This window comes from Alexandromys fortis, unplaced genomic scaffold (assembly GCF_014885135.2).
Source record: "Alexandromys fortis isolate MF-2015 unplaced genomic scaffold, M_Fortis_MF-2015_v1.1 scaffold_87, whole genome shotgun sequence".
NCBI lineage: Eukaryota > Metazoa > Chordata > Mammalia > Rodentia > Cricetidae > Alexandromys > Alexandromys fortis.
The window spans coordinates 2,731,026-2,746,154 of record NW_026067971.1 but is presented as its reverse complement, the minus strand read 5'-3'; the positions used below and the strand labels follow the sequence as shown (position 1 = coordinate 2,746,154).

The following is a 15,129-nucleotide window of genomic DNA, read 5'->3' as shown; positions in this document are numbered from 1 at the left end:
CTTTAAGAGGTTAATGCTCTGTATTCCTATCTTAACTTCATATTTCATCTCCCCTGACCTGGTGCTGACCATTCAGAGAAAAAACTGAGAGAAGCCTTTCTTCATCCTCATAACACCTTAGGACACAAAAAGTTTGTTTAAAAGAACTGAGAGAGATGCTAGGCATAGTGGCCCATGCCTGAAATACTAGAACTTTGTGGATTGAGGCAGGAGGATTGCCATTGAGTTTGAGGCCCAGCCTATGTTACAAACTGAGACTCTATCTATGGCAAAGAAGAATATGGAGGAAGAGGAGAAGGAGGAAAGAAAAGGAGGAGAAGAAAATAGAAGAGGAGGAAAATTGCAATAGATTATTATATGAAACCTACAGACTGTACGATTGTAATTTTTACTGATATTTTTCTAAATTGTAAGTGAAGCATTACATAAAAACTTGCTCTGGAGTTCTACATCTCAAAGTTATAATGAGTGTTTCCAGCATTCACATGGTAGCCAATATGCAAACTGGTAGAACACACCGGCATTCACATGGTAATCAACATGCAAACTGGGGAAAGCCATCCTGTTTACTTTATATTTGGGCAAACTCTTCTGTGGCTTTTCACAGGAAAACATGAAGAAAACATCTACTCACCCCAGATGAGGCATTGTAGAACACACCAAGACACGATTCCACCCCAGTCTAGCTTGGTGAGCTAATGAATTTCTTGGGAGTCTAAGTGAGAAGTTTCTTGTGAAAACATGGATGACTCAATTACAGAAAAGCCCACCCAGTGTAGGTGATAGTTTAGAAATCCCACATTTCAACAATTCCCTGCAGGACTTGCAGGCAGCTCCACCAGGGTCTCCTCCTCTCCTTAGCAACTGTTTACTCTGGATACCACCTTGGGAAATTGGCTTGACAACTTTGCAACCTCCTGAACTTTGTAAGTCTTGTAAGCTTCATGAACTTCCTAAACCTTGTAATTCTGTCAGTTTCTTGAATCTCCAGAGTCTCACTCCCCACACCAGGGAAAAACACTTCAGTTCAGAGAGAATCACTGAACAATGGTGCTGTTCTATGTGTCAACCATTATCCGTCTTGCCTGATTAAAAGGATTACTGGCACTGACCTCAAAAAAAATCTGATTTTTTTGCCAAACTGGGAAGACATTTAGAAATCAATAGCTCATGAAATATGCTGATAGCTTCAAATGAGCTTTGTCTGGGTAATGCCATTAGTGTAAGTTCCTGAATGGCACACAGCAACTATATATACCACACATTAAGTCAACTGTGTGTACATATTTGTGCATTTGTTTATTAATATTGATATTCAACCTCTTTTAAGATAATTATATACATGCAACCAGCTAAAAACAATATTAGTACCAGTATTTCAGAGTCTTCGCGATGGGTGGCTTACAGCATCAGTATTTCAGGGTCTTCACAATGGGCAGTGTATAGCATCAGTTAATGGTATCTTTAGTCTAATTCAGCAGCTAGGTTTGTGCTGGTTTCCCATGATATCACAAATATTTTATCTCATAGTTTCTGGTCAAAAAGCATGGAACTATCTATACATAGAAAACAAAGAAAATTTTCTAAAAATGCTTATTTATATAACCACATGATTTGCGAGGTTTTAAAAGATGAATTATAAATGACAAGTCAAAAGTAAAACATTACAGAGAGCATATTACACTTTACATGTTACATATTACAGGGAATATTAGTGGCTACAGTAGAGCAAACTGCATGCTAAAAATGGATGCCTTATCCTGTATGTAAAGTATGCCTTGATAACTTGAAAACTCAAATTATTTTGTAGGGCTGAGAACAGGGGATGACATAAAGGGTCATGAAGAAATTTCAGAGGTCATGAAAATGCCATATATTTTTATGATGGTTGATTGTTATTTGGATAGATATATTTGTCAAAAATATCCCGATGTGAGAAACAATTTATTTTCTCTGACTTACATCTCAGAAGAGGAGCTTTTGAAAATCAATAATGAAGCAAAGCAAAGCTCTTGCTTGTTTTTCAAGCCCTATCAAGTTGCTCGTTTAAAAATTTATATTCATAAAGGCTGAGAACTCTATTGTTGCAGGGACTGTTCTTGGCCAGATTCCCTCACGGTTTAAAAATAATATATGTAAATCTCATTAAGTGAGTAGCATCATGAAATTTCTTTCTGTATGAAGATAAATTGTAAATGTTTAGCTTTGTAAAATGACTGGGTTTTCATGTATATTAATATGTGTATCAAATTTCATAGCTGTAACATTTTACCATCCAGTGACAAGGCCTATCAAAAGCAATGCAAATAGCTGATAAACTTGGATAGTCACAAATCCAGTTAAGCCTTGTTTTACAATTAGGTGGAGAAACTGTCACATCAAAATGGATGAACTTAGAAATACAGATGAACTTTGATAGCAACGCTTATCATCTAGATGCCTGAAGACAAAATCCCTCCAGGTAGCAAATGCTGCTTGATGCTACAGTTGGTGAGTATTCATGATACAGTACCTGAAGGCCCTCTCATGCATGGCCTCACATCATCTTTTAAATACACTCTTCTTTTTATCATTTTTCTTCTCGAGATTTGCCCTCCTGAGATAAAAGCTTTTTAAAAAAATAAAATGAAGCTGTCTCCCACCATTCCCAGTATCTCCCTATCGGATGCAGCACACCTGGCAACAGGCTCAGCAGTGAGCATCTGCTTTCCTGCTGCAAGTGAAAGTTGAGAGACAGCAGAGAACATGAAAGAGGAGCAGAAGAGTCAGCATCCAGTCAACAATGAAGGGCGTGAAGGAAAATTTGTGTGTATGCTTACTACAAGGCTCTGCTAAACCAGACGTGAAAATGGGCAGAAGCTGATTGGGAGAGCACAAACTTTCGACAGAACACACCAATCAGAAGTCTTAACTCTGCCCAAAATGCTACAGACTAGGCATAGGAGATTAAGCTGACAATGGAGAGTGTGAGGTCACGCGCACGTGCACACACACACAGATTTATAACTAAATCAAATCAATGACTTATTAGAATTTAAAGTTGCCTTTTATTGTTTGTTTTAAAACCATTCTCATAATGAATCTGCAAAAAAAATTCTTCTCATCTCAGTCTCCTTTAGGGTAAACCTCCAAGGGCAGATGGCTTGAGAGACCCCCAGAAGAGGGAGGGCACAGGGAGTTAGATCACACAAACATGGGGGGACAGGAAGAAGCCTGTGGAACCTGAAAGGATTGTCTTAAGCCTGCTCCTGCTTTTAAACCGCCCCCCAGCCAGACAGCGCAGGAGCTCTCCCAGGTGCTGAACAAGTCCCTCGGCTAGCATAGGCCTCAGTGGTGCTGTGTAGACTTGCAGCCTGAAATCTGTTCTGCCTCAGGACTTCTCTCTTCTTCAGGAAAGTTTCCCCACTGGCTTCCACCCTGGGGACATTGTTTCATGCTTGCGTTCACATCCAGTTAAATGCTAATTGTTCTTTAATATCATCGTTCCAATCGCCTTCCCCGCATTATGACAGCATTGCACTAGGGAGCAAGATTCGAGCAGGGAGGCAAAGGCTTAATGCGGAGAATAAAGATAAAGAGAAAGCAGCGCCGAATTCAGCTTCCCATCAGGCCTCTGAACGCAGAACCTGGGAGCTTGATGTGAATACATTAAACTTTCATTTGGTTCTTTTTTAACCTTTTTATCATTAACTAGTAAAACAGATATGAGTGTGCACAATTGCATGTGCGTGCATACACACATACAACATGCTTTATTTCATTATTCATTCATTCATCCATTCAGCATTTACTGAAGCATTCCCTCTACAGAACCACACTAATTCCACAGAAACTTTGTTTTTCCCTTTATGAACAGCTAATGTAACGTTAATCATTGTCCAATATCCCTCTATGTTATCTTCCCAAAACTAGTTTCATTACTAAAAAATGAGAACATTGAGATGCTAATTTCGCTGTGATTCTCAGCAGTGACTATTAAAACTTTATTGCCCCACCAGAGTTTGCGGCTCTTCGGGGTTTAATAAGCATTGGCTACATGCTAGATCCTGTCTCTGGGGCAGGTCAATGTCAAAGTGATAGCCAACACATACAGTATCACTTCCCTACCAAGGCTTGTGTGGGTCCGACCATAAATAGTCCAACCTACCTTCCAGGCACTTTTTGATGCTGTTATGCATGACAGGTTATGTTCCAGCTATATTAATCTATTTCCAAAATTAGATTGGACTTAAGCTTTAGGTCTTATATTCTACTGTTTCCATATCTGATTCTAATTTAATGAGGTATATATATATTTAAGAACTCTGTGCACCCAGGATAAAATGAAAAATAATCACAGATATGGTGATTTTGTGTGTGCATGCATGTGTGGGTACATGTCTGTGTGCATTTGAGTGCCCATGAAGGTAATTAGGTTTTCCTACAGGAGCAATGACAGAAGCATGAACAACCTACCTGTGTCTACATGACTTTTTTCTCCCTCTGTCAACAATCATTAACTACCTATAAAAACTCACAAGAGCCAGGGCCTCTTGAGCTTCTCTTTCCTCCCTTGGTAGGGAAGTGAACTGTATGTGTTGGATATCTCACACTTTGACCTTGACCTGCTCCAGAGACAGGATGCTGATGACCTGGTTTTGTGCAGGCAGTCTACTACTGAATGTCCAAGGCTGTGACAACCAGGCCATGCCTAGAAGACAGCATCGCACAACATCTCACCCTTCCCTCTGCCTCTCATTCTTCCTACCTCCTCCTCCATGATGCTCCCCCAGCCTCGGAGGGGTGATGCAGATGTCCCATTTAAGACTGAGCATTTTTATGGTCTTTAATGCCCGGTTATGAGTCTCTGCAGTAATCACTGCCCACTGCGAAAGGAAGCTCCTCTGAAGGAAGCAGACAGCAGCTCTGATCTACAATAATAAACATGAATATGCAGGAGGAAATTTAACAGGCACAGAACTTCCATCTAGCAAAGTAATAGCGGTACCTTCTGGTCAGGTTTACAGTATCTGGTGTGAATTCCCTCCTGAGGAATGAACCATCAATCCAATTAGAAAGCAGCAGACTGCCCCATAACAGTCATGGCATGGTTGCACCAACAGTCACAGAACGGTTATTTTGTGTAGACTTCCAAGCAGAGAAATTGAGTACATTTTTTTCCTTAATAGGGAAAAGGGAACATATTTAATGATTTTTGTCACAATTTCAGAACCTAGATGGTACCACACTAAAGAACAGCATGCAACTATAGTGCAGACATTCAAAGGAAGAACTATGCTAGCACATCCATGCTAATCTATGTACATCAAAGAGGCGGAACAGCACAGAGAGAGAGCAGAATGACTAGATATAAGCCTTCGAGGTCTGAGGAGGAGTCTTGGGCTCTCCTGTGTTAGATGCCTCACTGCTCCAGCTCCCCAGCCTGTAAGGTGTGGTCAGCCAGAGGCTGCTGTGGAATAGAATGAGGTTAACCATGAACAGCATGCAGATGGTACCCAATACCTTTCTAAGGCTTCTTATTCTCTGTCTTCTAAAGTTGAAGGAAGCTAACCTGATAGCTTCCGCATTTTCAGAGATTGTCCCTTCTAATTGGTGATGTCAAGAGCTTGGCTTGGAGAAAGAAGGGAACAACGATGTCTTGTTGGGAAGCAGAGACTAATTGGGTGTTTCCTTTTCTCAAATACAGCAAATTAGAAACTTGTGTCTTGGGATTGCAAACTCTCCCTTGGCTGTATCTGACACAGTGGTTGAGCACTTGTTTCCGGAGACAGTGTCCCTGCTGCTGAGCTGAACACAGTTGGCGCTGTGATTTCCCACAAAAACCTTCTCTTCACTGTTTTGCTTCTGCTCTCATCTGTCTTCCATGTGGCTGACTTCTCCATCACCATGACAAAACTTCCTATGTTCAGGAACGCTTCTCCTCAGGTTAGATGGGAACTAACGCAGAGACCACAACTGCACAGTGTGCAGAGAGTGAGAGACTTTGGAGTACCCAATCATAAATGGGAGGTCTTCATCAAACTCTCCCTTAGGGCTCAGGGAGCTTTAGGGGAGAGGAATAGGAAGAGTGTAAGAGCCAGAGGTAATGGAAGACTCCAAGGAAACAGTGTCCTTTGGACACAGTAGACTGATTCACACATGACCTCATACAAACTGTAGCGGCACACACACAGGAACTGCACAGGTTCGGGTTATCCAGGTCCCAACACTAAGAGGAACTGGACAAGAAGCCCCATCCCTAACCAAGAAACTGCTTTTAGAGACAGGGAAATCAGTTTTCCCAACCACACTCCAGGGCAGGCTCCCAACCAAGGACTAGCTGGCTAACACGAAATGAGCTCAGTGGTATTTTGTGGACTCCTTTTTCATTTTGCTTTGTTTTGGCATTTTTGAGTCTTATTGTGGAGGAGTTGTGAATTTGTTTTAAAGAGAGAAAGAAAAACATAAAGCTGGGTAAGTAGAGAGATGGGGAACATCTGGGAGGAATTGGGAGAGGCAAGAACACAATCAAAATATACTGTATGAATAAAATTTCAGCTAAGTAAAAGTGCTCAGTAAATGATTTGAATGATCTCTGGTGAACTGAATTTGGGGGTATTGTATGGCTGTGTGTTTGGATACATGTACAGACGTGTGAATAGGTATACATGTGTACACATGTGTGAAGACCAGGTTGACAAAGGTTTCTTCTTGGAGTCAGTCTCTCAAGGAACCTGGAGCTTGCCACTTCAGGTAAAGCCAGAGCATTCCAGAGACGCGTCTATCTCCCCGACTCCCAGTACTACAGGTACTGTGTGTGTGTGTGTGGTGTGTGTGTGTGTGTGGTGTGTGTGTGTGTGGTGTGTGTGTGTGTGGTGTGTGTGTGTGTGGTGTGTGTGTGTGAATGCTGAGGAGATGAACTCGGTTTCTCACGCCTGTGCAGCAAGCACTTTATTGACACAGCCGGCTCTCCAGGCCTAAATAATTAATGAGACTAAACGCTATGAGTCAGGGTCGAGCAGGACGAACACTGGCTTTAGACTAAGCCCTAAGTGAGCCAGGATCATACAGGACAAACACTGGCTTTAGACTAAGCCCTAAGTGAGCCAGGATCATACAGGACAAACACTGGCTTTAGACTAAGCCCTAAGTGAGCCAGGATCATACAGGACGAACACTGGCTTTAGACTAAGTCCTAAGTGAGCCAGGGTCGTGCAGATGAACACTGGCATTTTGAAGGGCAGTTTGTGAGTGCTCCCCTCAGTTCACGTGGAGGTTTTGATCATGATGCCCATTCTGATTTTAAGCCCAACTCTGCAGGCAATGTCACTTTGGTTCTCAAAATACGACCCCTGCAATTAAATTAAAGGGGCTAAGAACTCATATTAGCATTTTACATTGTTCCAGGGATTAAAGTTAATTGATTTCGATTATTTAAGGCAGCTTAACAATACTTCCACTTGGAGACTTTTCTCCCTCTTGAGTGTCTCAGGGTGCTTTATAAATCTTCAGTTTATAAACCCTTCTTTCCACTCTAAGTAGTAAAACACAGAGACACATTTAATTTTAATGAAATTTTCCAATGGAAAAAGATAGATCTTCTCTCCGAGTTTAATATGTGAGAACGCAATTCCCGGAGCATCTCAAGACAGTATTAAATGAAACCTGGCAAATGGTGGGACGCCATCCTTTCTCGGGGACAGCAGGGTGCCATTTCCACCCTTCCCCCTCCAACAGCCTCTCTCAGACAATGAAAACTTGAAAAAAGATAAATAATAAACCAACTATGTTTGTGAAGCTTTGTAATTTATGTTCAAAGGCTATGAGTCACGAAGATCTGGTACAAACTCAGAACCAATCTATTAGCCGTGTGACTCATCAGACTGCCTAACATTTATAGTTCTTCTGCTCCTTGTGTGGACAATGAAGCAAACGGCAACATTTCCCACGTAAGACTGAGGTGAGCTGGAAGACTACAACAACTGAGCAATGTGTCGTCAGCACAGCGAGCCCTGGGGGTACACTGTTTCATCATAGAGGTGTCACTATGGCGACTGAGTTTTTTCAGAGAGCATTTTCTGAGTCAGAGATCTTTAAATAAGTGGATCACCATCTGCCTCATCTAATCAGCAGAAGTAATAGTTGTCTGATAGTCTAATAATAACCTGACAGTCTTTCTAAGAAAGGGGCGATTCTCCAGCAGTATTCCTTCAATCTCTCTGTTTTCTGGGCTACAGCCCTCAGATTGGAACTGTGGGTCACCCTGGAACTCACATCAGCCAGCAAAAATGCAGATATGAACTTCTATAAGCACATGAGCGATAGATAGATAGATAGATAGATAGATAGATAGATAGATAGATAGATGATAGATAGATAGATAGATAGATAGATAGATAGATAGATAGATGCAGGGAGGGAGGGAGGGAGAGATAGTAGATAGATAGATAGATAGATAGATAGATAGATAGATAGATAGATAAACATAGATGATAATTGGTAGGTAGATGACAGAAGACAGATATTAGGTAGGTATACAAATAATAGATAATATTAGTATGAGTCTCTTGAGAACTCTGAAACAGAACCATATACAAACATGAAAACCCAAATAATTAAAAATAAAACTTGATATAAACTAGGGTATCAACATGCTTGGAATATAAGATCCTTGAAAGCAAGCATTAACCTTGAAGTATTAGCCATGCAATAAACAACCAGTAAATACTTCAAGAGTCCATGCAAATATTGCGACATTTTTAAAGGTACATGTGAACTGAAATGCGCAAGGCCCAGCCTTACAAGCATAATGTCAAAAAGGTGCTAAATGAAGAAGTGTTCAAATTACCAGCCACGCCAGATGGCTGAGAGCGTATATTAGCCTCCCCAAATGTCAACCTAGGGAACAGAGTGTCCCAAAGGAACTGAAAGCTAGGGATTAGATGAATCACATCTGCTGTTGTCATGGATACTGTTCGTCTTATCTGTGTGAACCTGGAAACTGAAAGCACTCAGGAATAGAGTGGCTAGCTACTTAATTGAGGCCTCATCTGTTACCAAAGACTTAGGCCAATAGAGAACCCTTAATGTTTAATAAGCACTCAGAGTGGTCTTGGCCTCACACAAAATGTGTCAAATGAACATATACAGTTTCTGTTCCCCTTCTCTGTTGTCGACGCTAGGTACCAACGAGACATTTTAAAACATCTTTGACAGCATCCCAGCTCCAGATATTCTGACATAGATGCTTGAGGTTGGTATCCAAAAGATTCCCCATGTAAAGTTATTACAAGTAGGATAAGGAACTGTGGCTGAAGGTGTCCGTGGAAAGTCTCCTGAATGCTCAGAAGCACACAGCATTCCCAGTCCTTCATCTATCAAGTTCAATATTCAGGCCAGGCTCTGCTGTAACTGAGTCTATCTTAGTGCCTAGGTTCTCCGCTGTCCCATAATTGCTCCAAGGATTCCAACTTCCTTACTCAGTGAATCTGTACAGGTAGGAATATAGGCCAAGGGGATTGCAGACCGCATAGGTAAGAAGCTGGTTAGAGAAAGAGCTGGAGGCTCACTGTTAAAAAGCAACATTTCTACTAAGTCAAATCTAGGACAAGCACAGGAAAAAGGCACTAATACAAGTAGAGACAGAGTTGAATTTCGTGTATATGTGGCAAAGTGTCTAAAAATAAATGAGTTTGTGAGCATATATTGTTAAAGTCTCTGAGACATCTGTCTGTGTAGAATTAACTGGATTTTCAATTCTGCTAAATGTTTTTCACAACTACATTTTTTTGTTTGTTTTTGGAAAGAGAAACAAATACTCAGGAGTTCCATTCTGCTTTACACCAAACTAGTGAAACGCAAGCAATGGCTTTAGCATGGGAGACAAAGAAAATGAATGATTAGAAACAGAAACAGATGTTTTCTACATTTAAACTTGGGGAAAGTTTGGAAAAATAATATTTTTACTGGCTATTATGGTATCTTATTCTATGAACCAAATCAGAAATTCTTAGGCAGTGTATGTTGCTACGGTTGGAATTTCGCATGTCTCCAGGGTCACATGACAAGGCTTGCTTCCAGTGGCTTCTATTAGAGGTTAGAAATATTGAGAAGTGGGGCTTTAGGATGAGGTCTTCCGGGCACTGGGGTGTTTGGAGGGGGGATGGAATCCTTGTGCTTTCCGTTTCTTCCTCTCCATATCCAATCCTGAGGTTCCCAGGCCTCCTTGGCTATGAACTCCCTTCACCCAAGCTCTAAACCCAGCAAAGTTGTCTCACCCTGGACTGGAACCTCCAAAGTTGTGAGCCAAAATAAGCCTTGGATATCTCTGGTATTTTATGATAGTGATGGGATACTGACTAACACATGTGGTCAAAGCAAGTGACCACAACTTTCCCCACAGTTATAACTACATAAACAAACATGAAGGTGGACCAACATGCCATTGTCAAACCATGAGTACTCAGGTCAAAGCATCCCTGAACCCAGTTCCCTAAGGAGCATTGGGTATGACCTTATAGTTTCTCCTCATTTACTTGGCAAAACTCTGAGGAAGATGGCAGACTTAATTGGCCACTTCTGACAACAAAGAGATGTGACCCACTCTGGTTTATTTTAAAAATGCATATGGATGTTTTTAAAGGAGAAACAATGCAGACATCCATCCTCTGAAACCACGGACTGGACCAATAATACTCATAAGCCTCCCCTCTTCCCTCCATCCTTTTATGTGCATAGTCTTATGTGACACATTGATTGTGTTCTTATGTTCATTCTATTCCCCCACATTATTCATAATTTATTTCTAATTCACAAACCAAGGCAAGATTCAGATGCTTAAAGAATGCCAAGAGGGGTTTAAAACCACTAACTGTTCTTGAAAAAGGATCCACAGTCAGTTCCCAGCACCCACATCAGACAGCTCGCAACCAGCTCAGCAGCTCACAGTTTCAGGGGATTGAACACCCTCTTCTGGTCTCCACAGACCCCTCTATGTATGTGGCTCACATGTATACAGTTATGTACATACACATAAAATAATAACTCCAAAATAAGCTTTTAAATTTCTAATAGTTCTGTGATAATTCTTGAATATGACTCTAAAATACACGACAATAATACGAAGTTTTAAAAGGTGCTTTGGATTATAGCAAAGTTTAAGGACTAGCTCAGTAAGTAAAAGAGTCAGTTCACTAAATGGGAGAAAATATTTGCATCTACAGGCTTGGGAGTAGTGCAAAGAAATGGCCAGTAAGAGCATCCTCAGTATCTCTTATCTAGAAAGATGACAAACAAGACCATGATGTCACATTATTTTACATTTGTTTGGGTGGTCACTATAACACTAACAAGATGATGAAAAATATGGAAGTGTGTGTGTGTGTCTGTGTCTGTGTGTGTGTGTGTGTCTACAATTCAAACTTTAAAAGGAAGGAGATTCCGACACTGCATGGATGGAGATGTTTTAGATAAGTGAAACAAGCTAATTTAATTATCAAAATAAACACTGTATCCCTTACATAAATGCAGTAAGTAAACTAATCAAATTCATATAGGTAGGAGACAAGAGTGGTGGCTGCTATAGAGAAGGGAGCTGCTAAACGGTTGCAGGATTTCAGTTCTGTGTGATGAAAAAGTTGCAGAAATAATGATAGCCACGCAGCATGGTGGTGAGAAGGTGCTTAGACGCCACAGGACTGTATGCTGAAAGTGTTTATGGTGAGCTGTGACAGTGAACACTTGTCACCCCAGAGCTTGCCAGAAGCTCAAGAGAAGGGACACTACTCCATGTAAGTGAGTTCCTGGCTAATCTTGCCTACACAGTGAGCTAGGCCAGTTAGGGATTACAAGATAAAGTGGTGTTTTATGTGTATTTCACCACAATAAAGAATAAGAAATAGAAATGAAATTAAATCAATAGCTTTCACTTATTTTCCTCATGAACCCACAGTTTGGGCAAGGTTAGATATCTTGTTCTGATTCTATGTGATGTCAGCTGTGGTTGAGGATCCCTCTTCCAGGACATCTCACACATGGCTCTCAAGCTGGTGTTGCTGTTGGCCAGGCTCTCAGCTCAGGTTGTCAACCAAGAACTTTAGTTCTCCCTATGGGTGACAAGAGGAGCCTTCTTCATGGCATAGTATATTGCCCTTTTTCTTAGGACACTGAAATGGTCACACCCACAGTATTCTATTGGTAAAATAGTCTAAATAATACAGAAAAAAATTCACCCAAATTAAAGAGAAGGGCATAAAGAGCATAGACCTTACCTTTGGGTAAGAAAAATTCTTGCTGGGCAGTGGTGGCATATGCCTTTAATCCCAGCACTTGGGAGGCAGAGGCAGGAGGATCTCTGTGAGTTTGAAACCAGTCTGGTCTACAGAGTGAGTTCCATGACAGACAGAGCTACACAGTGAGACCCTGTCTCGAAAATAAAAACAACAAAAGAAAAATTGTCCAAGAATTTATAGCCATCTTTAAGTCAATCACACAATTAGATTCTTCTAGAACTTTCCTCCAGCTGATAGCTTGTCCACATGACACATTATCTCTTCCTTTCAAAAACTTACTTCCTCACGCATGGCTGCCATTGGATCCCTAGAACTCCTCTGAATATATTGTGTAGCCTCAAAGCAACTATCAACTGCTTGATTCTTTTTTTTTTCAGTTCGTATAAACAAGAATGAGACTGTAATTAACTCAGATCTCTATTTCATGTGAAGCTATGCACGACATAGGTAACCAATAATATATGTGTTGACTGCCATTTCATCCAATGCTCATATCTAGCACCAGCAGCCAAAGGGACTGTGTAATATGATAGAAACTATGGGAATATATTGTTTTGCTTTTTCACATATGCAATGAGCATGGAGGTGAGAGCCATGAGCAATGTGGAATATTTGTGAATACAGCAAACACCATCTGTTCCCTAAATAAAGTAGAACCCTCCGGGTGCAGGGAATAGTTGGAGATCCACTGCTACATAAGTCACCACTATATTCAAAATAACACTGGCTGATTCTTCCTTTTCTTCATGATGGTTGAACTTGATTGTCAAGTTAACCTACCTGTTGAGAAGGAGTCTCAGTTGAAAAAAAAAAAAAAGAATGCTGCCAACAGATTGGTCTGCAGGCAGGTCTGTGAGGTGTCTTCTTGATTGCTAATGATGTAGGAGTACCCAGCCCACTGTAGGCATCTGTCCCTAACTAGGTGGACCTGGGCTATATAAGAAAGGCAGCTGAAAAAGACAGGGAGCATTCCTGTTTCAAGCCAGTAAGAAGCATTCCTCTGTAGGGTCAATGTCTTCCCCACTTGCTTCTCTGCTTTCCTTTTGAGAAGGGTCTCTCACTCAACCTGGAGCTCCCCAGATTTGCTAGACTAGCTGTCTCTCCCCTCCCAGCACTGGCGTTGGAGACGCATGCCACCACTCCAGCTCTTCACAGGTCTTTGTGCCTGCGCAGGGGGCACCTCACTCACTAAGCCATCTTCCCAGATCTTCATTTCATTAGTTTGCTTTTACATGGTTTGTCACTTGACTTTTGTTTGTTTGTTTGTCTGTTTCTGTTTCTTGATACAAGGTTTCTCTGTGTAGCCCTGACTGAAACTCAATTTGTAGACGAGGCTAGCCTAGAACTCTGAGATCTGCCTGCTTCTGCCTCCCCAAGTGCTGGGGTCAAAAGTATGTGCCACCACCGCCCGGCCTTGAGAGTTGACTTTCATGCCTCGTCTTTATCTTATTCAAAATGAGATTTAATCTTCACAACAGATCTCTGACAGGAGATTTAAAAGGGAAATGAGGAGAATGTTTTTGTATGTAGACCACAGGAGAGTGTGAAATTTCATGGACAGACAAGAGATGAGAATAATGAGTGAAGGCACCAAGGAGGGCCATGTTTATAAGAACTTCAGATAGTCAGCAGATACAATATGTGTACTGTGTACATGTGTGTACAGGTTTAGCCTAATCTAATACACTCTCAAGAGGCAGCATATACAAGCAGACTCAGCATCTCCATCTTCCCAGTTAGAGTGAGGTTTGTCGACTCTCGTGTTTCACACACTACTGTTTTCATCGAGTGATGCAGAAATACGGGTTTCCTAGGCACCCATGCTGCCCCTTCACTTTTCTAATGAAGCCAGAAATATCTTTTAAGAATTCCTTAGATCCTCTCAATCCCTGTTTGGAATGCTCTAATGAGCGCCGATAAGATCAGAATGAAAGACAAATGCCTTGCTATTGGTCAGCTGGCTCTCATGAGCCTTACCAGTCTTTCCAGACTAGTTTCGCAGCATTCCTGCCCATAACCCAGCCCAACAGTGTGCTGCCTTGGATTTCTGTGATAGCTCCTCTCAGATGACATTAGCTCAAGAAGCTTGCACAGTCCTGTCCACTCTCCGCGTCACTGTCAGTATTTTACACCACACGTTGCTCCTAGTTTTGCCAGAGATTTGTCTTCACCGACTAGCTTCGCTATAGCCAAGACTTTACTTCCTCCATCATCAATAAGTGATAATTCCTAAGTGCATCTCATGGGTTCATAGGAAAGGGTTGTTGAATGTATGCGCAATGAATACAGTCATTCACAAACACCCAGCTTTCTAGTATGTCAGGATCAGCTGACCTGTCGAATGTATCTAAAATGGGGAGTGAGGATTGAGCAAAGAAAGAGAAGTGGGACAGGAGATAGAGTTGGGAGGGTTCTCAGTGAATACTTTAGCAGCCTCAAATTTATCTTCCATTGTCCTTTTATACCAAAAGCAAATTGGGAGTGCAAAAGGCTTCTTTTTTTTTCTTTCTTTTTGTTTGTTTGTTTGTTTGTTTGTTTGTTTTTTTGAGACAGGGTTTCTCTGTGTAACAGTCCTAACTGTCCTGGAACTCACTCTGTAGACCAGGCTAGCCTCAAACTCACAGAGATCCGCCTGTCTCTGCCTCCCGAGTACTGGGATTAAAGGCGTGTGCTACCACTGCCCTGCACAAAAGGCTTCTTTACCATGGCTCAAAGAACAAACAAGCATAATCACCTCCTTAATACTCAAAACATCTAGTAACCGGCCCTTAGTCAAACATCCTACTATCTGGTCTTGAAGAGCAAGACATCTAGTAGCTAAGTCTTTGGTAAACATCCTCTTATTTGGCGTTTACAAGCT

The 15,129-nt window shown here is 41.4% G+C and overlaps 1 long non-coding RNA gene across 1 annotated transcript in view; it reads right to left on the bottom strand.

Moving 5' to 3' along the window:
- LOC126509689 (uncharacterized) overlaps positions 1-15,129 on the bottom strand; it is a 101,980-nt gene that overhangs the window by 59,299 nt on the left and 27,552 nt on the right. Inside the window, exons 5-6 of the long non-coding RNA XR_007594229.1 lie at positions 4,988-5,160; positions 1,372-1,556 (exon numbers count right to left, since the gene is read on the bottom strand). This is a non-coding gene — a long non-coding RNA (uncharacterized lncRNA). The remainder of the gene's footprint in view (positions 1-1,371; positions 1,557-4,987; positions 5,161-15,129) is intronic.